This window comes from Notamacropus eugenii, chromosome 4 (genome assembly GCF_028372415.1).
Source record: "Notamacropus eugenii isolate mMacEug1 chromosome 4, mMacEug1.pri_v2, whole genome shotgun sequence".
In the NCBI taxonomy this organism is placed as follows: domain Eukaryota; kingdom Metazoa; phylum Chordata; class Mammalia; order Diprotodontia; family Macropodidae; genus Notamacropus; species Notamacropus eugenii.
In genome coordinates, this window is record NC_092875.1 from 197,661,010 (window position 1) to 197,688,041 (window position 27,032).

A 27,032-nucleotide genomic window follows, 5' to 3' on the forward strand; every position below is an offset into this window, starting at 1 on the left:
CTAGAGAAGGATAAGACAGAAGCCCCCCTATAGCCTCCAGCCCCTCTCTTGTTTGTTTGAAAAAGTACATGCAATCCATTAAGGTTTTAAAAAGATAACATTAAGGAATGCAGTTACACAGATATACAGTGGATCATCCAAGCTTGAGCTTAATCTTGGGCCTTGTTTAAAAGAGCTTTTCAGTTTTAATTAAAATAAAACAGACCCTGGCAAAAGAATACATCTCCCCAAGCAAAAATTGTATTCCACCCATTCTCTGTAATTTTGCCCATCACATTGCTAGCTCTTGCTTTTTCTGCAGTTCTTAAATGGTGACTAAATTGACCAGCTCTGTTGCCAAGGAAACGGATGGGACGATGCTAATAGAAGCTACTTAGGACACACTGTGAAAAGCTTAGAAATAAAATTGTTTGACATGAAAGGCACCATGTCAGAAGCCAGGCAACTCTGTTAAAGGCTGTGCTAAGCAGAAAGCAGAAGATGGAGATGGCTACGTCCCCCCCCCCTCCTCCTTTCCCTTGAAATCTCTTATAGAAACTCATTTTTGCCCTCTATGCTTTGACAGCTTTTCCTATCAGAGTCACTTTGTATTTTGAACTGGAAGAAGAGAAATCTTGATGTTGTGGTTTCGAAGCCCCGAGAATAGATTCCAATTTACACCATCTAAATGGGCTGGTCTTTCTTTTTTATTTCAAGCAACAAAGTCTTTTCCTCTCATGAATACACTGCAAATATTCTTCTGGATTTTCTAAGATTGTTAATTAAAATCCACTCGATTTAAGCTGCTTCTCCCATTTTGGGCTCACAAACCATAAATTATGGAGGAGGTCACAGAATGAATGGCAATTTGGCATGAAGGGGCTGATTTATTGCTTCAGAAGGAGTTTTATACCAGATGTGGCAGGAGTCATAAATTAAATGCTAAATGTTATGTATTATTATGCTTTCAGGAATATAAATGTGTCTAAAATGCTATGCAGGTGGAATGATAAAAATATGAGTCTACTCTCCTGGCAATTTTAAAGAACCCTTTAAAGCTGTCAAAAGAAAATCCACTGAAAAACAATCTAGAGGGGCCTCTCAGATGCCTTTTTGCAGTATGCCACCAACTTATAAAAATAACCCTTTCTTGTAATAAGCTGGACACTAGCTTCCAGGGATAAAGGATTCTTTCATCTGTGAAAGGGTCCACAGAGTTCTATGATCCTTGACATGACATAGTGCATCCAAACCATTATTTCTCATCATTTCTTCTAAAGATGACTACAATTTAATTCCTCAAACCTCATTTAGAAGCCAATCTGTACCAGCAGCTGTAGTAGCAGAAACATGCTCAGCTTAGCATCAAATGATAGGACCAAGTCCCCAGTAATGAGGCCTTGGAGCCCAGTCATTCTATGGGCATCAAAGCAATGTTCATCTCAGCTGGTTATGCTGGGCTGGTCATGTGATAAGAACAGATGACACCAGGATGCCACAGTGATCCCTGAGTGTGACTGTTTAAAATTACCCCCTCCGGTGGGCAGAGGGCATATCTCAAGGACACAGTGGAACCCAATATGAATGACTATGTCACAGAAATGGCATCCATAGAAAGATATGCTGAGGTGTATTTAAGATGATTTTTTTTCCATTCTCATGAAAGAGTTCATTTTAAGTAATAAATATATGTACTGATATAAAAGATAAAAATTGGGGTTGGAAATATTTCCATTCCCATAGCCATGATCAGGACTAACCCTTACCAAAATTGCCATATAAGCGGCTTCTTTTGGCCACATTCTTCACTTCTTGTTGTGAAGTTAAACTCCTTCTTCTGGTTGTCCCCCTATCTTTTAATCCAAGGAACCATTAACTTCATATTAACCCCTGCCTACTCAGAATGAATGAATGTGAAGATAGATGAATGAAATAATGAATGAATGAAAAAGTACTTATTAAGTATGCACTGGGAATTCAAATAGAAAAAAATCAAGACAGTTCTTGCTTTCAAAGAATCCACACTCTAATTAGGAAAGACAACATATAAAAGAAATTTTTTAGGCTTATGGAGAGATCTACAATTCCTAGGGGTTGGTCAGATAGCAAAGTCTAAGAGTCCTTAGGTTGCATCAGTAGGTCAGATGACAGAATTTATGCTGGGACTACATTAGCCATTTAGTCCTTCTTGATATCAAATTATCTCCCTTTGTCTACTACTCCTAATCAATCCCCCTATATTTTTTCCAACTTCAGAAGAAAGAATTAAACTAATTCACATGAAAGTACAAATGACTGATCATATCTCAATGTGACCTTGGAATAATCTTTATATTTTAAAAGAGGATGACAGAAGAGGTAGCTAACCCATAGAAACACACATTTAATGATGGAATATTAGATCTCAGACACTCTGAGAAACATTGAGGGGACAAAGTTTGGAGAAGGGAACTTTTCTGTTAACCTACAAATCACACCACATAGTCTACCACCTATTCCCACTTATTCATAAAGTTAATTTAAACTGTGGACAAGAGCAAAGGCAAAGATTGCCTTGTTTTAGGAGCACTGGTCAGTCACAGTACAGACTGTGGTCTGCATGGAGTAGCTGGCCCTGGTGCTGATGAGGTCTTCGTGTTAAGTAGTCAATTATGTGGAGGCAACAAGGAGGTAAACCACCCACATAGTGCAGCTGTTTTTGCTAAGGATTTTTTAGGTAGGTCTGATACTATCAATGTTACAGGTAGGTATCTACTAAAAAAAAAAAAAAAAAACAGCAAAGAGCCCCATTCATTTCTTATGAATTAGTCCTTTCAGCAGGCTGATTTTTTTTCTTGGCACTTGAAATTCTGTAAGCTTAGCTCTGAACACTATTAATATATGTGAGCCTTTATAAAACCTATTCCAGAATAAATTACACTACAGCAAAGATGATGAAGTGCCTAGATCAAATATGAGAGAAGGTAAGGCTGTGGGAAAAGCACGTGATGGAATATGTGTCTTCAACAAACTAGAGGATCAAAGGTCAAAACATGATTTGGAAGCACAGGAGATGTCAGTATATGACATCTGATGTCTAATAAGAAGGAAAATAAAGGAGAGAAGTGATTGGAACTTGAATTTCTTTAGAAACTCTTCTTACAAATAACAGCAGAGGACAAGGGCTTTTTATAATAAGGCCTTGGCAAGAATCTACTAATTGAAAATCCAATAGACTTGAACAAGTAATAACAGCTAATGAGAAAAGGTAAAACAAATTCTCAGAAAAAGACAAGCAAGAGTATGATATACTGAATTTTATATCAGAGAACCTTTAGGTTCACATAACAACTTTGCTACTTATATAACTTTGGGCAAGGAACTGGAAAGCTGAAACTGAAACAGTCCCTGCCCTCAGGGAGCTTACATTTGATAGAAAAAGGCAATGTATACACAAGTAGAAATAATAATAAATAAGTAAATACAAAATAATATAGGGAAAATTCTAGAATCTGAATAGATCAGAAAATAACTCACGAGTGAGGTAGCCTGTGGGTTAATCCTCTGAAGGAAACTAGGAATTTTAAGATTTGGAGTAAAGAAGAAAAACATTCCAGGAATAGGAGACAGCCTATGCAAAGGCAAAGCTAGAGCCTTTGGGGGCTTTAGTTCCCTTAACTTCTAGCATCCCTTCCATCTCTACATTTACTGTTCTAAAATTATTTTTAAACATTTTACTTACATGGCCCCATTACAGCAATGAGATATAGCAAACAGGTAGCAAGAAAAGTGACAAAGAAATAAACAGATAATCTTAAGCAAAAATGGAAGGTGAAGAGACAATAGCCAATGATGTGCAAAGATTGTGCTGTTTGTGTTTTTGCCTAGTGAACACAAAACGGCTAAAGAGGGAAGTACTCCTATTTGTGCTTTATAGGAGTCATCCTCAACTTCTAACTTTCCCTCAACTCAAATATTTAGTGGCCAGCTCTCGTCATTTCTACCTATACATCTCTCCCATATGCCTTGCATTTTTCTACTCATATAGCCATCACTCCAATTCAAGTCTCCATCACCCCTGGACTGGACTCTTGCAATCATCCCCTAATTGATTTTCCTGTGTCAAGTTTCTTCCCTCTCCCCAACATATTTTCCACACATCTCACAATATGATCTTTCTTAAGCACAGATCTGACCATGCCATTCCCCTGAGCAATAAATTACAGTTTGTTTCCTATCACTTTTAAGATCAAATACAAACTCCTTTGATTTCTAAAGCCTGGATCCAACTGTCTTTCCAATCTTGTTATTCATTGCTCCCCCTCATAAGTTCTTCAGTCCAGCCAAACTGAAATTCTTACTGTAACTCACATGTGGCATTCCATCTTCCTTCTCTATGCTTTCCCCATGCTAGAATTTTCTCCTTCCTCACCATTGACTCTTAAATTCCCTAGTTTCACTTGAAGCTCAACTGCCAATATATGTGAGACCTTTTTTGATCCCTCCAATGATTAATGACTCTCAAAAAAAATTACCCTGAATTTATTTTGTATTTTGTGCTTGTGTACATATTTATTGCCCCTGTAAAATTAAACTCCTTGAAGGCAGAGACTTTCATTTTTGTCTTTGTGGTGCCAAGTACTACAAAGCACTGAGTGGGTGATTAATAAATGCTTGATTCTTGCCTGGTTGATTAATTGGTTGAGAAAGGGCAAAATATTCCTTGAAAGAATTGAAAAAAAAGACTTCAAGAGAAAAAGGGGGATCCAAAATGCCAAGGGCAAATTGTATCAGGATACTGGATAGTATATGAAACAAAGAATATGAAACAAATAGAGAATATGAAGGACAACCAAATCTGTGAACAGATTTGAAATGAAATACCTTCCTATCCACAGGTTCTCCCACAAAGGAGAACATCCAGTAATCCCAATTGTGCAAATAACAAGGTTTGATGTACCCAGATGTTCTGGCACACCTAGCCCACTATCTGTGAAAATCTGTGTTGGCAGCCGAAGCAAAAAAGAATGAGTGTTGGTGATTCATAACTCCACACTGAGGCTTGAGTTAAATTAACATGAACAATTAGAAGATAGGTACTATCTTTTCAGTACTTGCATTCAGAACATAATGAAGAAATTTCTGAGGCTTGCCAAACTTAGGGGCTAATGATATTGTAACCACGGCCAAAAAAACAAACTTAAAAAACATCACTTTGTTTATAAAGCATTTCCACAGATGATAAAATTCTGGAAAAAAGACTGTAAATCTTACGGATCTGAATGGCAACTCCATCACTGTTATTAAAGCTATTGACTTCTGAGAAGAACTGTTGGTAAATAAAGTGACTAACTGGTTGAGAAGATTCTGAAAGTGGAATTTGAATATCAGAACCAGGATCCAGGAGTGAAAAAAGGATAGGTCAGGGTAGCCCAAAAAGAACTCGAAAAATCATGTTTGTATGGAAAATGGCACATATGATCAAAAAGGGATGATATTGAATGTGGAAAATGAGGGAGAAAACCTCTTATTTACAATCACTAAACCAGATACCATAAAGACTAACAACTACAACTAAGGAAGAGCAGTGGAAAAAGCCAGTTACCTAAGGAGATAATATTCAGAAAGAGGGGCTTCAGATGTGAAAATCCAATAAGCAAAAAAAAATAGATATGTTACCACAAAGAGGCAGATTCAACAAGTATCACTGAAAATTGTTTTGGTGTGTCATACCTAGAATAAAACAATGGAAGGTTATACCTTATTTCAGAGCAATATGTTCTACATTTTATGTGTGTACATACATATGAATATACGTAGGCTAGCATTGTATATGAAGAAGACAATGCTCTTCTGAAAACTAAACTAAAACATTGAAATAAGGCTTAATGGAAAAAGGAACAAAAAATATTATAATTAGGTTATAATATTGGCCTGAAAGGCAGGATGGCAATTGAAGAGAACTGGTCTTGGACTTAAAAAGATCTGGGTACCAGTCCTGCATCTGACACAATTAGATATGTGATCCCAGGCAAGCCAACTAACCTCTTAGTGACCCCAAATGACACTCTAAGACTTTAAATTGAGAATGATTAATTGCTTAGCATCACTGAAGAAGATTCCACACCAAAAGTTCCAAACACTGATTAAATCCCAGATCAGATGCCTCTCCCACACACACATATATACACAATCCTACTGACCACCTAGCCAGAAGAAGGAAATGGATGACAAGTTTGGGAAGCCATAAAGCCTATATAGAAGCATTATACAGTCTTGTTGGTGAACTTCAATGATATAAACCAGGGGTGGGGAATCTGTGGCCTCAACGTCACATGTGGCCCTGTAGTTCCTCAAGTGTGGTCTTTTGACTGAATCCAAACTTCACAGAACAAATCCCTTTAATAAAAGAATTTGTTCTGTAAAACTTGGACTCAGCCAAAAGGCCACATGTGGCCTTGGGGCTGCAGGTTCCCTACCCCTGACTAAATAATTTCTGGAATTTTCTGCTTTAAATAAATCAGTTTATAATTTCTTAAACTGTCTAAATAAGAATGTCATTCTTTGAAAAGTAGGGAAGGCTATGAGAGAAACTGTTATTCTGGACCAGAACTTAGTATAGTATCTGTCACATAGTAGGTGCCTAACAAATATTTATTGGCCTGATTCTAACCCATAAAAAGAAGCTAGGGAAGAAGTAACCATGACATCTTAGAATTCATGATAAATAAAAAGAGGGAATCCAAGGATAGAAAGATATGCTACTCAAATTTAGGGCAGCTGTATGTAAAAAGGAACTAGGGACAAAAGCCAAATGAAGAAATCCTCAGGGCAAGCGAAGTGATCAGAAAAGAATAAGCAGGAGCAGAATACCAATTTGACAAACTCTGCAGCTGGTTCTGGGTATATATCTTTTGATGCCAAATGTGTACACCATTCACCATCCCATTTGGTTTTTAATGAAGAAGACATGTCACATGTTGGAAACTGTACATCTCTTTATGGCTACAAAATTTTTCCTTACATCTTCTTAGAATCTTCTTAGATTTTAAAATCTAAGACTAAGAGAGGTTAAGGGACTTGTCCAAGGTTACAAAATTAGTATCTGAGATAGGATTTGTACTCAGTCTTCCTGACTCCAAACCCTGCTCTCTATTAGCTGTACTACCTCGCTGCCTCATCCATTAGAAGGATGCCCCATGGATAACCCTATTAAAATGTCGTTGTCATCACTATTGCAAGCTCTAGTAGTTTTCCTCTGATTTTACTACTGGAGAGCACCATGCCTTACACAAAGTGGATACTTAATAAATGTTTATTCAACTGAATGGAATCAAATTTAACTGCGGGAGGGCTGGTTGCTTGGTCACTTAATTGCAAATATGTCCTAACAATACACGGGCCATTCTACCTTTTATAGAGTAGAAAACTGATGAAGTCCTTTTGTGTCTCCTGGCCTGAACAAATAAAAATGAATTTTGTCAGGGTTTATTTTGTTTGTTTGTTTGTCCTATTTGAAAGTAACGGCATAAGTTAATTATTTCTACGGCCAAAATAATCCTTTCCCCTACAGGGATAAAACTGTTGCTTACATTAGATATATATCTGCTAACAAGCCCATAAATCTTTTATAATTAGTCATATTCTCCTCCATTTTGTGCATCTGTGTCCAATTTAGCCCCTCAAGTATCCAGAAATAGAAGGGAGAACCTAAGATGATGGTTGCTTTCCACTCAGGTAGGAGGGGAAAAACGATTCTCTGACTACAAAGACCTACTTATTAGATTCAGGACATTTATAGTTCACACTATTTAGAGTAAGGTATCTGTCAAACTGAGATAAAAGGCTAAAAGTGAGCAGCTGCTCCAACCAATTATTTTCCAGTCCCTGTGCTGGCATGAACAGAGGAGTCTAGGCGTGTCTTTGGGGGAAAATAGCATGGTGCCTGTGGCTGGGCCATGTGGGGCTATGATCCCATCTGATCCACCTAATTGAGACAAAGCCATAGATGTGGGAAAGCAGCTGGGAACTTGGGGGTTCAGAAGTGCTGGGTGTACTATAAGAGACAGCTCCAGATCTCATTAGCCACAAGTGACAACAGAGGAAATGTCACTCATTGAAGTGCCCAGGGCTGGTCACCCTAATGAGGAGGGAAGTCACACTCCTGTGGCAGCCAATACAACAGTCCTTCCAATCCCAAGCCCTAAACAGTCCCACAAGGGGAACTAACTTCCTTTTATGCTGGTGAAGAAGAGTCCTGGCTATATTCAACAAAAACAGCTCTCTGGTAAGCAAATCATTAGTATTTTCAACTACTTGATTTGTAGATGACGTCAATTGTACATAAGCCAATTTCTTCTCAAAGGATGATTTGTACGTCTTGAGTTCTCTGTGTTTTTAAGTTCATGAAATGGAAGAAGCGACATATAAGAAAGAAATGGAGAGAAATCATACTGTCATGGTACCAACTGCTCAACTGCAACCACTTACTCACTGAGAGATTACCTTGGATTATTCCTATTGCAACATTCTCATCCTCATCCTCATCAATACTTTTCAGTAATTTCAGCTAATCACACTTTCCTTTAGTACAGATAACATCTCCTTAAGAGTTGCTATGGCCCCAGAACTCATTGTCTGGTGATCAACCTTCTAAGTATATAAATGATAATAATTTGTGTTAGTATAGCTCTTTGTACTTTTCAAAGAAGTTTTGGCTCACGGCTTAAAGATTTAAAGATAGAATGGACCTCAGAGGTCATCTTTTCTGACCCCCTCATTTTACAGATAAGATTGCAAAAGCCACAAAAATTAACTGAATTGTCTAAGACCAGATAGAAAATAAGGAGCTGAGATAAAATTCAAAACTACATCCTCTAATTCTAAATGCAGTGTTCTCTTTTACTGGGTAACATTTGGTCCTGTAAGGTAGTATATGTGTATGTCTGTATGTGTATATGGATATATGGATGTGTATTTATTACTATTATCCACTTATATGTGAAGAAAGAAGTGGAGAAAAGTTGTGACATTCAAGGTAACAAGAGGAGCTGTCATATTGTGTCCAGAATTCAGATCATCAGATTAGAGATATGGAATGTTCTCCCTCCTCACCTATGACTCTTAAACCCCTAATTTCCTTTAAAACTCAATTCAAGAACTATCTTCTACAAGAGCTGACAGGCCTTGATACTAGCACCACTCCCCACAAATGACTATTTTTTTATTTTTTTTATATATTTGTATATGTGCATCTTTCTGACCCTACTTCCCTTCTCCCAATAGAATCTAAGCTCCCTTGAGAACAAAAGCTGTTTCATTTTTGCCTTTGCATCCCTAATATCTAGCACTGTGGTTGTAAGTGCTTAACAAATTTTTTTATAATTTTTTCATATCTTTTATAATTTGTTTAGCTTAATGTTCTTTCCTCTTTTCTACTCAGAAAAAGTATCCCACTCTGGCTGTACAGGGGGTGTAAAGAAGTTAAGAACCAATTGAGTTTATAATAATACCTAGAATGGACATAGACATCTTCCCACCACCACAAAAAAAAAATACAAGTATTGAATCCAGTAGTACTACAGGAAAGGGGATCTTGGAATCCAGCTAAATTACTTCCCTTTAAGACTATGTTACGTTTTCTGCTATTTATTGAACTCCTTAGGAGATTGTGAATCATTTTTGTCTTCATCCACTTCTATTTCTGAACCCATGGGTATGTTAGTCACAGATTTTAGGGAAAGAAGAGGGAAAGAAAAAATGTGTTGAAAATATACAAAGCCTGAACCCCAAATGGATCTTTAATTTTTGACTTCCATTCTTTTCATCAAGAGATGCTTAAGATTTTCTGCAGGAGCATGAGTAGCTCCATGATGTCTGCCATGTGTTCTCTTTCCCTGCACAGGAAAAGTTCTACAAACATTGAAGATTCTAAAAGAAAGGGGCTATCTTCCCAATAGAATTTATTGGGAAATAGATGATCATTCTGAGTAGGAAACTGAATCACAAAATGTTAAGCTGGAAGAAACCAAACTTTTTCATGTACTGCTTAAGAAACTAGAGCCTAGGGAGGTGATTTTGACCTACCCAACGTCCCAGTTTGTTAGTGACAAGACTGGAAGTACATGTTAATCATAGGATTTATATTTGGAAAGCATTTTAAGGATCACCTACAACAATTCACTTATCAATATTAAGTGCCTCTTATTTGCCAGGTATGGCACTAAGCTCCCAAAATCAGGGGAACCTTAGATAGAGAAAAATTACCAAAGGCTAGTTAAATCTTAATTGGATAGGGCTCTTGATTTTCATTTTTGATAGTACTGGGAGTTACAAGGTACTTAACCTTCAGCTCCTTCAGGTTCTTCCTTAATGAGATAGAGGAGAAGCTATGAGACAGAAAGACACAGAAAACAGAGACTAAAGCTGATAGAGAGGAGGCAGACAGACAAACAAACAAAGAGAGAGACAGAGACAGAGAGAGAGAGTACAAAGGATAAAAGAAAAGAGCATCAGCAAACTATTTAAAAGGGTTGAAAAGCTGAAAGGGGGACATAGAGAAGCAGGGCAGTTTTGCTAATAATTTTGTTAAGTTCAATATATATTTTAAACTAAATATAGTACAAGTTTACAGTTTCATACAATCATCTTTTTACTATTTTAAATATTGAAAGGTTAGTGTTTACTGAGGCTTGTCAAGCTCATAGTAAAAAAAAAAATTAAACAAAACCAAAGTATTTAGTGAGCAGGTCCACTGGCCACTGCTTGACCTCCCTGTGCCTAAAGAGATTAATATTGACTATTAAATATGTAGTTGAATAGGGTTTTAAGTCTTTAGTTATTAATTTTCTAATGTTAAAGAGCAGAGGTGGTCTTTACACTTGTGGCTTCAGCCATCATTCACAGAGTACAGGCTTGTTCACAGCCTCTAGTGCTGGGTAACTGTGCCTCCAATCTGCTGCTCACTATCTTATTACCACCTCTATGGCTGTGCTGCTGTGGTTTCTCAGCAGGCTACAGCTGAGCCATTTCATTTGGAACTGTCCTTCAATGGACCTCTTAAGCACTTATGCTTGCATTCACCCTGCTGCTATTTGCCTTCTTTGAGACATCCTGCGGGGAAGCTCTCATTCCTTTCCTCTGTAAACATTCTGCCTGATGGATCTATGCTGGTCCAGATATTGTATCATTATCAGCAAACTGGCTGCATTCATAGAAGAACACAGTGTTGAGATGATCAGACAGTTGGATCTGTCTATTTATTTGTGATGTATGTACTACTTATGTCAGATAGTTGGAAGCCACGTCTGTTGGTTTTGATTTCCTCTGAGCTAAGTGAATGATCCATGTGCTTTATTAAAGTGATTGTTAACCTCCTCAAAAAAAAAGAAAAAAAGAACAGTGTTGGGGGCTGTTCTGCCTTGTTACTTTATGAGACCTCTCCATCTTCAAGAAGGTACAATGAGCACATCCTAGTAAGAAAAAAAGATTGAAACTCTTTGTAGATCCTTCAAGATACTCTTTATGTGCAGGATGCCTCTGTGACTTCACAAAAACAACTTTCCTTTACTTTGAAAGTATCATAGGGGATGATCATTGCAAAGGCAGAGTGTTTTAGGTCTGTAAGAGTACAGAAGTTACTGGCCAGCCCTATTGCTTTCTTTGGGGGATTATGCATTAGGTCTTGTACCCAGGTACAAGGCCATGTCATAGAAAGACTTCCCTCTACTGTTGTGAATATGACCAAATCCCAGCTAGAAACATTCTAAGAAGCTGACACTTTGTGTTTTCAAAAGCTTTCCTCTTTTCCTTAATCAGAATGTCATATAAATAAATTGTTTTGTGTACGGCAATGATTAAATTATTGCCTTCCATTAAATGGATTTTTTTTCCTTTTTGGAGCCTTTTTATAGCTATCCTGTCCCTTTAAATCTCATGGCTACATTGTGAGATAAGTAAAATAGACTTTATCTGCCTCTTACACAAAGAAAGTGAGGAGCAGAGAAGTTAAGTGACTTGTCCAATGTCACACAGCAAGATCAGAGAAGAAAAGGGACTATAACCTAGGTTTCTTGACTTCCAATAGAGCACTCTTCTCACTAAACCACACAACCTTGTGCTGAATATACACAGCCATTCATATGTAAAAGACAAGCTTAAGTCCTAGGTAAGTGGATCATTAATATATGGAGACTATCTTTTTCTTACTTCTCTTTGTTTATTCTCCCTATTTCTCAGGAGATTAGTTCCTGTGTGTATATATTATATATGTATGTGTGTGTGTATATAGGTATATATTTACATACATGTGTATGTGTGCATATATGTACATGTGTACATACATATGTAAAGTGTGTGCATGTGTATATGTGTGTGTATATAGACATAAACATAAAATCAGAGTCTTTATAATTATATGAATCTCGCCATTTAAAAAAAGGTTGTCATGTAGTCAATATGGGAGCTATGATTCATTTGGGGGAGAGGGTGATATAGCTTATGATCTTTTACAAAATCCGTAGCTTGAGTCACTGATATAAGAATACCACTGAATTACACCATCCTGGCTGGATAATTAGCTCAGTGACTCATCATCCAAGTCCTGATGATGTTTCTGCATGTATTAATTCTATAATTCCATCCATTTCATAATTCTTCCTCAGTATTATACACTTTGGGAAAGATAAGTAGAACAGATACTGAGAAGAAAAGGAGGGAGAGGGAGGGAGAATGCAGAGAGTAAAGAGAGAATGAATGTGAAAACAGGAAGATAGGAGGAAAACAAGGAAAGGGAAGGATAGGAAAACAGGAAGAAAAAAGAAAGAAAGAGAGTGATACAGAGAAAAAGGAAGAGAGATAAAATTTAATAGCAGAGAGAAGGAGGTAGAGGAAAGGGAAAGGGGTAGGAGCAGACATGCCATGATTTTTCCGAACAAATTGCAGAGGTAATGTCATGAAATAGGCTACTTCCCATTACAGGAACTATCCAGAGCAATAATGTCCCTGAAGCTGAGGCTTAAAAGCTGCAGTATAGTGGTCTTAAGGGCAAAACAAGTATGAAGCTTAATGGGATTTTATCCCTGAAGTGGGTGAGCAGCCACAAGGAAGCACAGACTGTGTTAGAATTGTGTAAGTGCAAACTTCTGTTATGAAGAAGAAAGATCATCGTTCATTTTCTGAGCTGCACTTTTTATTTTGGTTTATAAAAACTCAGCCAAATGGATGGATATCTTGTCCACCATCCCAAACTTCAGGTTTAGTGGTCCACTAATAACCCAAGAATCCTCACATCTTAGAACCCCTCTAAAAGTAAGCAGTGTAATCCAACTTGCTCTAGAAAATCAAAATGGCATTATCCTTCCCTCTCCTACTTTAATTCAAAGCAACAAATCATTAAGTGACCACTGCAGAGTACTTGGAATAGAAAATAGAGACATATCCTTTGGATACCCTTTGCCGTGTGACTCCAACATAACCATTCTCAGCCTCAATTTCCTCATATGTAAATGGTGATGATCATAGAACCTACCCAGAGGGTAGTTGTAAGAATAAGATGAAATAACATATGTAAAGTTCTATGCAAACTTTAAACACTGTATAAATGTTACCTATTGATGATGAGGATGATTTTCTAGGCACAAAGGATTCCTCCGGATTGAAGGAAATCACAACACTGTGCCAGCTGGGTATCCTGCCAGTGTATGTTACATGGTGATACTAACAATAACTGAAATCATATAGGGTCTTGGTGTTTGCAAAGTACTTTGCATACATTCTATCATTTGATATTTACAACAAGTAGGTACAAATAGGGGAAGAGCCAAGGATAATGACAGTCAGCTATTCTGAGAGGCAAAGAAAGGTGCAGAAAAGACACTTACCCTAAAACACTTTAAGGTGCTGGGAGGCATGTATGACAGGTAGTACTGAGTACTGATATGGCAGTCACATGCCCAGAATCCTTACCACTTGATTGTACCTTGCACTGGTCACAGGGCCCCCTACCTGTCACGGTCATTACATTTGCATTTTAATAGGAGTCTTTATAATACCAAAAACCTGTCCTTCTCCTTCTCATGGGAAATAAGGGGTAGTTAGGAGCCTAAAATAAACAAAAAAAAAGTTGTCTTATAATGATGGACTGCATAGGTGTCCTGGAGGATTTAGCCTTTTCACCTCTAATACTCCCTCCCTGAAACCCCACCTATACAACCTCACTGGTGAGTGCCTAACAACATGTGCCACATCTAGGTGGGCTCCAGCCTTGCATCTCTTTAATCCCTAGCTAATTTATCATTTGAAATTTTCTATGCCCATACACTCTTTCACCTCACCCCAACCATTGCCAGCATCACTTTTCAATTCTAGAGCCATAATGAAATCAAATCACTGCTAATGGGAAGGGCTAGTCAGACTACTCTCCTAATGCTTCAGCCATCATCTCTATAATTTTACAAATCAAAATTCCTCTCTTCCTATAAGAATATGGTATATATAATATAAGTTCCTTGAGGGCTCATGTTGTCTCTCTTTGGTCCTATATTTATCATTTATTTTATAAGAAGCTAAACTCCTTGAGGGCAGGGGCTATCTTTACTTTTGGATCTGTGTCCCTAATTCTTAGAATGGTAGTTTCCCCAGAGTATGTTCTTAGTAAACACTTTCTCATGCATTCGTTCATGTATTCATTTATCCATTCATAAATTGGTGAAGTTCACAGATACATGGTGTCTATGCAGAGCCTGAAAACACTGCTCTTTAAATCTCATCACTAGGGGGAGGAGCCAAGATGGCAGAGTAGAAAGACACACATATGCCAGCTCCGAACCCACATCCCATAAAATACCTGTAAAGAAGAACTTCCAACAAATTCTGGAGCAGCAGAAGCCACAGAACAATGGAATGGAGGAGATATCTGTTCCAGAAAGACCTGAAAAACTGACCCAAAAGGTCCATCGCACACTGGACCCAGAGCAGAGACCAGCCCTGCCTTGACCAAGCAGCACTGAGGGGAGCAGATCCCAGCAGGCTTCAGGGACAGAATCTCCAGTAGCCACCCAGGTCCTTCTGCCCACAGGCGCCAAAGGTCAGTGAGAGGGTCTTTTCAGCTCCCCAAGAGGGGAGTGGGGTGTCTCCATAACTCAGGCCCCCTTGAGAGGCAGCAGCACAGGCAGCAGCAGACAAGGGCTCCCAAAGCAGGCAGGAGCTCAGATCCATTGTTGAAGATCTCCTCATAAACCCCCTGAGGGAACTGAGCCCCATGTGGTGGCTCTGCCCCCACCTGAGCACCTGAACTTAATCTCACACTGAATAGTAGCCCCACCCCCACCAAAAGCCCTGAGGCTGGGAAGCAGCATTTGAATCTCAGACCCCAAGCTCTGGCTGGGCAGATCTGGAGGCAAGGTGGGTGTGGAGAGAATATTCAGAAGTCAAGTCACTGGCTGGGAAAATGCCCAGAAAAAGGGGAAAAAAATAAGACCATAGAAGGTTACTTTCTTGGTGAACAGATATCTCTTCCCATCCTTTCTGATGAGGAAGAACAATGCTTACCATCAGGGAAAGACATAAAAGTCAAGGCTTCTGTATCCCAAACATCCAAAATAAATATTCAATGGGCTCAGGCCATGGAAGAGTTCAAAAAGGATTTTGAAAATCAAGTAAGAGAGGTGGAGGAAAAACTGGGAAGAGAAATGAGAGAGATGCAAGAAAAGCATGAAAAGCAGGTCAACACCTTGCTAAAGGAGATCCAAAAAAATGCTGAAGAAAATAACACCTTGAAAAATAGGCTAACTCAATTGGCAAAAGAGGTTCAAAAAGTCAATGTGGAAAAGAATGCTTTCAAAAGCAGAATTAGCCAAATGAAAAAGGAAGTTCAAAAGCTCACTGAAGAAAATAGTTCTTTCAAAATTAGAATGGAACAGATGGAGGCTAATGAGAACTTTATGAGAAACCAAGAAATCACAAAACAAAACCAAAAGAATGAAAAAATGGAAGATAATGTAAAATATGTCATTGGAAAAACAACTGACCTGGAAAATAGATTCAGGAGAGACAATTTAAAAATTATGGGATTGCATGAAAACCATGATCAAAAAAAGAACCTAGACATCATCTTTCATGAAATTATCAAGGAAAACTGCCCTGAGATTCTAGAACCAGAGGGCAAAATAAGTATTCAAGGAATCCACTGGTCACCGCCTGAAAGAGATCCAAAAAGAGAAACTCCTAGGAACATTGTGGCCAAATTCCAGACTTCCCAGGTCAAGGAGAAAATATTGCAAGCACCTAGAAAGAAACAATTCAGGTATTGTGGAAATACAATCAGGATAACACAAGATCTAGAAGCTTCTACATTAAGGGATCAAAGGGCATGAAATATAATATTCCAGAAGTCAAAGGAACTAGGACTAAAACCAAGAATCACCTACCCAGCAAAACTGAGTATAATGTTTCAGGGGAAAAAATAGTCTTTCAATGAAATAGAGGACTTTTAAGCATTCTTGATAAAAAGACCAGATCTGAAAAGAAAATTTGACTTTCAAATACAAGAATGAAGAGAAGCATGAAAAGGTAAACGGCAAAGAGAAGTCATAAGGGACCTTACTAAAGTTGAACTGTTTACATTCCTACATGGAAAGACAATATTTGTAACTCTTGAAACTTTTCAGTATCTGGGTATTTGATGGGATTACATACACACATACACACACACACACACACACACACACAGAGACAGAGAGCACAGAGTGAATGAAATAGGATGGGATCATATCTTTAAAAAATGAAATTAAGCAGTGAGAGAGAAATATATTGGGAAGAGAAAGGGAGAAATGGAATGGGGCAAATTATCTCTCATAAAAGAGGCAGGAAAAGACTTTTTAGTGCAGGGAAAAAGAAGGGAGGTAAGAGAAAAACATGAAGTTTACTCTCATCACACTTGACTCAAGGAAGGAATAAAATGCACACTCATTTTGGTATGAAAACCTATCTTACAATACAGGAAAGTGAGGGAGAAGGGAATAAGCAGGGTGGGGGGGATGATGGAAGGGAGGGCAATGGGAGGAGGGAGTAATTTGAAGTCAACACTCTTGGGGAGGGACAGGATCAAAAGAAAGAATAGAAGCAATGGGGGGGGCAGGATAGGTTGGAGGGAAATATAGTTAGTCTTACACAACATGACTATCATGGAAATCATTTGCAAAATTGCACAGATCTGGCCTATATTGAATTGCTTGCCTTCCAAAGAGAATGGATGGGGAGGGAGGGATGAAGAGAAGTTGGAGCTCAAAGTTTTAGGAATAACTGTCAAGTACTGTTCTTGCTACTAGGAAATAAGAAATACAGGTAATGGGGTATAGAAAGTTATCTTGCCCTACAGGACAAAAGAGAAGATGGGGATAAGGGAAGGGAGGGATGTTAGAAGAGAGGGCAGATTGGTGATAGTGGCAGTTAGAATGCTCGGCATTTTGGGGTGGGGGAAGGGGAGAAATGGGGAGAAAATTTGGAACCCAAAATTTTGTGAAAATGAATGTTAAAAGTTAAATAAATAAATTAAAAAATAAAAAAAATCTCATCACTAGAATGCACTAAAAATAAGAGAAAGGGAGAGGTAGAGTGTAGCAAATTATTAGGATTAAGAGAAAGGGAGAGGTAGAATGTAGCAAATCATGTCACATCCAAGAGGGAAGAAAGAACTTTTGCAGTGGAGGGGAAGAGGGGGAGGAAAAAATGGAACAAATGAGCCTTACTCTCATGGGATTTGGCTAAAGGAGGGAATGACACACATTCAATTGAATATGGAAATCTATTTTACCGTGCAGGAAGGCAAGGGGGAAGGGGATAGGAGAGGAAAGATAATTGAAGGGACAGCAAATTGGGGAACAGGAGAATCAGAAGCAAAGACTATTGTGGGGGGACAGGTCAAGGGAGAAAATGGAATAAATGGAGGGCAGGAGAGGACAGAGGGAAATGTGGTTAGTGTTTTATAGCATAACTGTTATGGAAGCATTTTACATGGCTACACATGTATGACCTATATCAAATTGCTTGCTTTCTCAATGAGGGTGGGTGGGGAGGGAGAAAAGGAGAGAATATGGAACTCAGAGCTTTAAAAATGAATGCTAAAAATTGTTTTTGAATGCAACTGGGAAATAAGATGTTCAGACAATAGAGCATATAAATCTATTTTGCCCTACAGGAAAATATAGGGGAGAAGAATGAAAGAAGTGGGTGATTTAAGGGAAGACAGACTAGCAGAAAGTTTGGGTGGGATGCATGTTATCATGGGGTGAATGAAGGGTGGAGGGTGGGGAGAGATAGGAAGAAAATTTGGAATTCAAATTCTTGTGTAAGTGAATGTTGAAAACTGAAAAATAAATTATACATTAAAATTTTAAAAAAAATAAATGATGGTGATGATGGTGGTGGTGGTGATGATGATGACAGCTAGTGTTTATGTAGTCCTCAAAGGTTTGTAAAGAATTTTACATATATTACATCATTTGATCCTCACAACAACCCTGAATTAAGTGCTATTATTATCCCCATTTTCCAGATAAGGAAATGAAGGCATCTAGGGGGTAAGTAACTTGCCCAGGGACTCACAGCTAGTAAGTGTCTGAGACCAGATTTGGATTCAAGTCTTTCTGTGCCCCAGTCACCATAACACAAGGCGTGGGAAGGAGTGGATTACCCTGTAGAAAGGAATAATTAGTGGAGATAGGATAGCTATCTTCAAGTAACAATAACAATCATAGCAGCTGACATTTACATGACACTTTAAGGTTTGCCAAATACTTTACTTAGATTGTCACATTTGACCTTCACAACAACCCAGTGGGGTTCCTAACATTATTACCTCCATATTTCATCAAAAATAAAGGGTATGTGATTTTGTCAGTTTGAGGAACCCTATGAAGGAATTCTCTTCACCAGTGCTGATCACAATAAGTTTGTCCTGAGACACAAGGAGATAAAAGGTCATATTTCTGGTCATAAGACTATGTGGTGTTGGAAACAAATGAAGATATATTTGAAGGGCTGTTAGATGGAAGAAATATTAGACTTGCTCTGCTTGGGGAAGAAATGAACAAGGAGTAGAAGCTTCAGTGAGGATGATTTCAGTTAAGTGAATTTTCAAATTTATCCTTAACCATTCTTTGCTCTTACCTTCTCCTATATCAGTCATTTGTCAAGTCTTGTTGAACTGCCCAATATCTTATATCCATCCCTTTTTCTTCACTCACAGTGCTACTAGTCTAGTACATGCCCTCACCAACTCTTACTTCAACCACTCTAACTGGTTTCCCTACTTACATTTTTTTTCATTCTTCAATCCATCCTCTGCACAGCTACTGATATACTCTTCTTATACTCTATCCAATTACAGACAGCCATGTCACTTCCTTGCTCAAAATACTTTCTGTGACTCCCCATTGACTCTAGGATAACTTACAATACCTTCAATCTGTCATTTAAAACCTTCCAGAATCTAACTAACATCTTCTATTCTAGCATCAATCCTCTTTAATGAACACTTTTTTTTTACAGTCTATATTAACTCAGTTCTCACTTCCATGTATTCACAAAAGCTATGCTCCATGTCTGGAACACACATCTTCTTCAACTCCACCTTTTAGGATCCTTTTTTTCCTTCAAGTTCTTCTACCTCAATTCAAATCTCCTTCATAAAGCCTTCCCTGATTCACCAGTCACTAATTTCTGCTCTTTAGTGAAACTGTATTGCACTTGTTACCATTATATATGGTAAACAAGTTTCTCATTATATATGGGAAAATGTAACTTATTGGAAGACAAAAACTGTGTGATATTCTTCTTTGTATCCCAAATCCCTAGCATAATGCTGGGAATATAGTAGGACTTTAAGTTTAACAAATATTTATTGAACTAAATCGTATTTAAAATTTCCTAGCAAATACTAAATTTTGTCCAAAAGTAGACTGCTTGAGCCATTGACATTGAATATATCTAATTACACCATTTTTGCTTATCTTCCCTATTATAATGTGAGATCCCTAGGGGCACAGGCAAAGTTTTGACCTTTCTTTGTATCCCCAGCACTTAGCATCATACCTGGTACATTGCTATGTAGTGATCACTTAAATGCTTGTTGACAGACTAATTCAATGACTACTTGTCAGTAATGCTTAAGGTGAATTCTATTCAGGTATAGGTTGAACTAGTTTATTTCAGAGATGTCTTCTAACTGAATGATATAGCCATTCTGTGAAATAAAAACAAAATGTACTTGTCTCCAAAATATCAATAAAATTGATTGAAGTCTCCAAGATAAGCAAGTTATCTTTTCTCAATTGTCACCTCCATAAAAATGAAAAGTGAAAACTCAGATAAGCACCTCCTGCTGCCAGGGAACCCTGAAGGAGGAGCTGAGAGCACTAGGGTTTCAAGGGGCATCATTTCTTAAAAACTCAGCTCTGTGTGACAGAAATATAACACATACCATACATAATGATGATCTGGTGACCAATAGAACATCAGGGTGATCATCATTAATGGGTAAAGAAAGAAGGCACTAAAATTTTGCTGAAGATCCTAGGATAAATATAACATTCTACCAAAAAATATCATAAAGTCTCACAGTAATATCCTCCCCATGATACATTCACAAATTTAGAGAATGAAGGGACCATCCAGGGACAACCCTCTTATTTGACAAATGAAACCAAGACCAAAGGAAGGAAAGCAAACTCTAATTTTCCTCTAAGTGATACCTCTAAAATATGAACTCCTGGGGAAAAAATGATAATGTTTCATCTCAGGATTTTTTTAACCATTTAGAATAGTTATTTATCTACTAAGCATCAAGAAACTTGGGTAATCTTGACCAGAGGACCTAAGTCAAAAGGTCTCTTCCCTGCCTGTCTGCATAATCTAGGAAAGAACTTATGAGGCTTCACTTGGAACTAAAGGAGTTTCCCCACCAAAGACCAGTTGAAAAGCTTTATCCTTCCTTTGGAAACACAGAATTGAAAGAGGGGATTCTGCTAAGAAGCTAGGCTTAACTAGTCTGGGCCAATCGTTCATACCGCCAGGCAAAGAAAAGGGGAGGAAGAGCCAGCATACCACAACCTTGTTACCAATTGACACTAGTAGGGTAGGGGGGCATCCCTGCTACTGTCCAGCTACAAAAAGTTGAGAACTAGCCTGCTGAAGTCAATCATATGGCAGATTATGCTACAGAGAGAGTCAAAGGATCAAAAGTACTGGTAGCAACAGAGGCAAGCAAAGGAGGAGTTTTACTGGGAGGAGGGACCAAGGGAGATAGCTTTGTTATTCCCAGGAGTTGACCTAGAGTGAAGGAAAGGTCAAAAAATAGCAATAAAGAGAAGCTCCTGAGAATGAAACTAATTCATGTAAATTCAGATTTGAGCTCTTGAGTCATAAGTTGGAGGATTGTGAAGAGCAGAAGAAGGTCATCTGAAATTTGAACCTATGGCCTCTCCCATTTCCATCCTTCTGTCTCTGTGTAGGATGTTATATTATTTCGCAAATGATGGACAGAAGGGGACAGCAGGATAGGGTGAGGGTTATATGCTAAATGAGATAATCCATTTCCCAAGTATTTGTCCAGAGACCGGGAAAGTTGTAAAGATTTTAGACAGTTCACACAAGGTGACAGACACCAGACTTATATGAATAAATATTGTAACACAAAGGAAAATGAATCAATATCTAATGAAGTAGAAAACACTGTGGATTCCCCAAAGAGCATGAAACCATTGCAAAATGTGCCTATATAGTTTAAAAGAGGAAATAAGAATTCTGAGAACATAATTTGTAACCTGCAGAAAAGGAATATTTGGAAGAACAGAAAAACTTGAATCTATGGCAACAAGTCTCATGGAAGAAACAAAAGAGAAGGTATTCATTGGGAATGCAAATTCATGGAAGCCAAGAACAATCTAGAAGAAAAGAAGCAAAAAAAACAGCAAAGGCATTCAAAGAAAATATAATTTTCATATGATCAAAATACGTTGATCTGAAAGATAGGATGCACAGAGGCAACTTAAGGATTATAAGGCACCCAAAAGAACAAGTTAAAAAAAAAAACCCTAACACTATAATGAAAGAATGAATACAAGAAAATTCCCAGAACTTCTGAATACAGAAGACAAAGGGTCAATCAAAAGACTCCTCACCTTCAGAAAAAGAAAACACTTCAAATCCCAAGACAAATTGTCATTAATTTTTTCTATTCCACTGAAAAATACTAATTCTACATATGACCATGGCAAAGACTTTCAAATATAAAGGAAAGTTCTGAAAAACAAAGAAGCTCAAAATGCAAACTAAGACCTACCCCTGAAAATCTAATCCTAAACATAAATGAGAAAAGATAGACATATATTTTTTAATTTATTTATTTATTTTGTTTTCAACATTCATTTCCACAAAATTTTGAGTTCCAAATTTTCTCCCCATCTCTTCCCTCCCCTCACCCCAAAACAGTGAGCATTCTAATTACCCCTACCACCAATCTGCCCTCCCTTCTAACATCCCTCTCTTCTCTTGCCCCCATCTTCTCTCTTTTGTCTTGTAGGGAAACGTAAATTTCTATACCTCATTACCTATATTTCTTATTTCTCAGTTGTATACAAGAACAATACTCAAAAGTTGTTCCTAAAACTTTGAGTTCCAATTTTTCTTCTTTCCTCCCTCCCCACCCATCACCACTGAGAAGGCAAGCAATTCAATATAGGCTATATATGTGTAGTTTTCCAAATGACTTCCATAATAGTCATGTTGTGTAAGACTGACTATATTTCCCTCTATCCTATCCTGCCCCCCATTTCTTCTATTCTCTCTTTTGACCTTGTCCCTCCCCAGGAATGCTGACTTCTAATTGCTCCCTCCTCCCATTGCCCTCCTTTCCATCATTCTTCCCACTTATCCCCTTCTCCCCCACTTTTCTGTATTGTAAGATTGGTTTTCATACTAAAATGAGTGTGCATTTTATTCCTTCCTTGAGCCAAATGTGATGAGAGTAAGCTTCACATTTTCCCTTTCACCTCCCCCCTTTTTCCCTCCATTGAAAAGTCTTTTCCTTGCCTGTTTTATGAGAGAAAACTGCCCCATTCCATTTCTCCCTTCTTACTCCCAATATATTTCTTTCTCACACCTTAATCTAATTTTTTTAGATATGATCCCTTCCTATTCAAATCACACTGTGCTCTCTGTCTCTCTCTATATGTGTGTATGTATGTGTGTGTGTGTGTGTGTGTGTGCATAATCCTACCACCTACCCAGATATTGAAAAAAGTTTCAAGAGTTACATATATTGTCTTTCCATGTAGGAATGCAAACAGTTCAACTTTAGTAAGGGCCTTATGATTTTTCTTTCTTGTTTACCTTTTCATGCTTCTCTTGATTCTTCTGTTTGAAAGTCAAATTTTCTTTTCAGATCTGGTCTTTTTATCAGGAATGCTTGAAAGTCCTCTATTTCATTGAAAGACTATTTTTTCCCTTGAAACATTATACTCAGTTTTGCTGAGTAGGTGATTCTTGGTTTTAGTCCTTGTTCCTTTGATTTCTGGAATATCATATTCCACACCCTTCAATCCCTTAAGGTAGAAGCTGCTAGAACTTGTATTATCTTGATTGTATTTCCATAATACTCAAATTGTTCTTTCTAGCTCCTTGCAATATTTTATCCTTGACCTGGGAACTCTGGAATTTGGCTACAATGTTCCCAGGAGTTTCTCTTTTTGGTTCTCTTTCAGGAGGTGATTGGTGGATTCTTTCAACATTTATTTTTCCCTCTGGTTCTAGAATATCAGGGCAGTTTTCATTGATAATTTCATGAAAGATCATGTCTAGGTTCTTTTTTAGATCATGGCTTTCAGGTAGTCCCATAATTTTCAAATTATTTCTCTTGGATCTATTTTCTAGGTCAGTTGTTTTTCCAATGAGATATTACACATTATCTTCCATTTTTTCATTCTTCTGGTTTTGTTTTGCGATTTCTTGGTTTCTCATTAAGTCATTTGCCTCCATCTGTTCCATTCTAATTTTTAAAGAACTATTTTCTTCTGTGAGCTTTCGAACCTCCTTTTCCATTTGGCTAATTCTGCTTTTTAAAGCATTCTTTTCCTTACTGACTTTGTGGACCTCTTTTGCCAATTGTGTTAGCCTATTTTTAAAGGTGTTGTTTTCTTCAGCATTTTTGGGGGTCTTCTTTAGCAAGTTGTTGACTCACTTTTCATGATTTTCTTGCATCTCATTTCTCTTCCCAATTTTTTCTTCACCTCTCTTACTTGATTTTCAAAATCCTTTTTGAGCTCTTCCATAGCCTGAGACCATTGAATATTTATTTTGGATGTTTGGGATACAGAAACCTTGACTTTTATGTCTTTCCCTGATGGTAGGCATTGTTCTTTCTCATCTGAAAGGATAGTAGAAGATATCTGTTCACCAAGAAAGTAACCTTCTGTAGTCTTATTTTTTCTCCCTTTTTTGGGCATTTTCCCAACCAGTTACTTGACTTTTGGGTCCTTTATCAAGAGTAGGGTGTACTCTGGGGATCTATAAGATCTCAGTTCCTCCAAGGTGGCATAATCAAGCCTGTACACTGGTCTGAGAGCAACCAGAAACTTTTGTGCCCAGAATCTGTGAGTAGTAGAGTTTCTTCTTCACAACCACCTTGCCTCCAGTTCTGCCAAGCTAGCACTGGGGGCTGAGATTCAGATTGGCTGCTCAGTACCCAGAGGAGCTTTAGGTGGGGGCTGGGCCACCACACAGGGCTGAGGTATAGATCAGATGCTCAAATTCCCCCAGGGGTTTTACAATGAGGCCTTCAACAATGGATGTGCGCTGCTGCCTGCCTTGGGAACCCCTGCCCACTGCCTCTGAGGCTGGAGCTGTGGGGACACCCTGCTCCCTTGGCGACCAGCTGAGAAAACCCTCTCATTGACCTTTGGCACCTGTGGGTTGAGAGATCTGTGCTGCCACTGGGGATTCTGTCCCTAAAGCCTGTTCAGTCCTTCTCCTCCCAGTGCTGCATGGCCAAGGCTGGGCTGCCCTCTGCTCCATGTCTGGTATGACAGATCTTTTCTGTTGGCCTTTCAGGTCACCCTGGGTTAGAAATCTCCTCTACTCCATTGTTCTGTGGCTTCTACTGCTCTACAGTTTGTTGAGAGTCTTTCTTTACAGGTATTTTATGGGCTGTGGGGGAAGAGCTAGTGTATGTGTGTCTTTCTACTCCATCATCTTGGCTCTGCCCCCTGGATGTATATTTTTAAAAGTGGCATTCAAAACATTCCTTAAAATAATAACCTGGAGGAATAATTTGCTTCTCAAACAACCCAGACCACAAAAAGTACAACAAAATAAGAACAGAGACACTATTTAGAGACACCTTTCTATATGTTCATGAGACAACAAGTCAAAAGTCCCAAATAGAAATTAGGATGGAATAAGAGGCCTGATAGTCCATCATGGACTAAACCTCACAACATCTCAAATACAAATGAGGCAATGTATTTTTGTGGAACTAAATTAAAGAATCAGAGGGCACATAAAATGGAAGAGAGAAAAAGATAAAAGGGAACATATGATGTGCCCATATCAAGTAAAAGGCTAACAATGAAGGAAAGTAATTGCTATCATCTCTCAAGAAGAGATCCTAAAGGAGAATGAGTGGGGCAGCAAAGGGAGGGATTGAAAAAGAGAGAAAGAAGGAAATTGCATTTCAGTGGTGGGAAAGTATAGCACTGATGAATGTTCTATAAAGGGAGATAGGAATCTTACAATGTATATTCTCTGCAGGGATTTGGTGCTTAGAAAGACCACTCATCCTGACTCAAAAGAAAGCAAACTATGGTTCCTATGGGCAAGTTTCACCCAAAGTGAGAGTGTATGGAACCCATGAAGGTATTCTGAGATAACTAGGGGGAAAGTACCACAGGGAGAGGAAAGGAGGAAAATGACCAATTCACAATGTATATGTTCCTACACAATGAACTTCACAGTTTTAGGCATGTAGGAAAATTCCTATCATGAGGCAACATCTTTCCTATTGCCTACAGGAATTGGTATGCAGTATAATAGAATTAAAAAGTGTAGGGGGTGTACTAAGGCATGTACAAGACAGTAATGCAGAAACTGTTTAGAAATAAACCAAAATAAGTACCTCAGAGTTTTGAATCCATGGAGTATATAGAAACTTAAAAAGGAGTAAATAAATATAAAGTCCATGAATCAAGGAATAAAAGTTTCGAGTAGACACGAAGGAAAGAGAATTAAGAAAAGAAATCCTTTCCGGAAAAAAAAAACAACATAGGAAATGAATGTATTAAACTAACATGTTTAAAAGAAGAAGAGAGGAAGGGGGATTATAATTGACTGCTTCCATGAAAGGAAACAGAAAGGAAGACATAAACAAGTAGATAAAAGCAAAACAGAAAGAGTACTAATAAACAAAACATTAAAATCAAGGAATGGAATAACAAATAGGATAGGAAGTCTTAAGAATCAAAGAAAGAGGACCAGTGGAAACTGGGTTGATTGAAAATAGAATTAAAATACATAAAGAAACATAGGACTGTGTTTGCAAAGAAAGAGGGAGAACATCCTAACTTGGGAGAAAAATATTAGAGACAAATGTACGAAAATGTAAATCCAGCTCTCATAATTTTGAATGTGAGTGTATTAAATAATACAATAAAATTTAAAAAGAGATGTATTGGATAAGAAAGCAAAATGTGATAATTTACCTCTTACAAGAAACACATTTTTAACCTGATAAAATAAGAAACAATACGCTAGAAAAGTTTTTATGTATCAAGTGAATTTTAAAAAAAACAGGCGTTGCAATCATTCTATCAGAAAAATCAAAAAATTCAAAACAGTATTACACTAAAAGTAAACATGGAAATCAAACCAATATCAATATTAAACTTGTATTCTCCAAATGCCTTAGCATCTAAATTTACAAAAGAAAAATTTGTGTGACAGAGACAGTCACGCAACAATGACAGGAGAATCCAATGTCATTTTTCAGTTTTGGATAACTTTAACAGAAAAATAAACAAAACGGA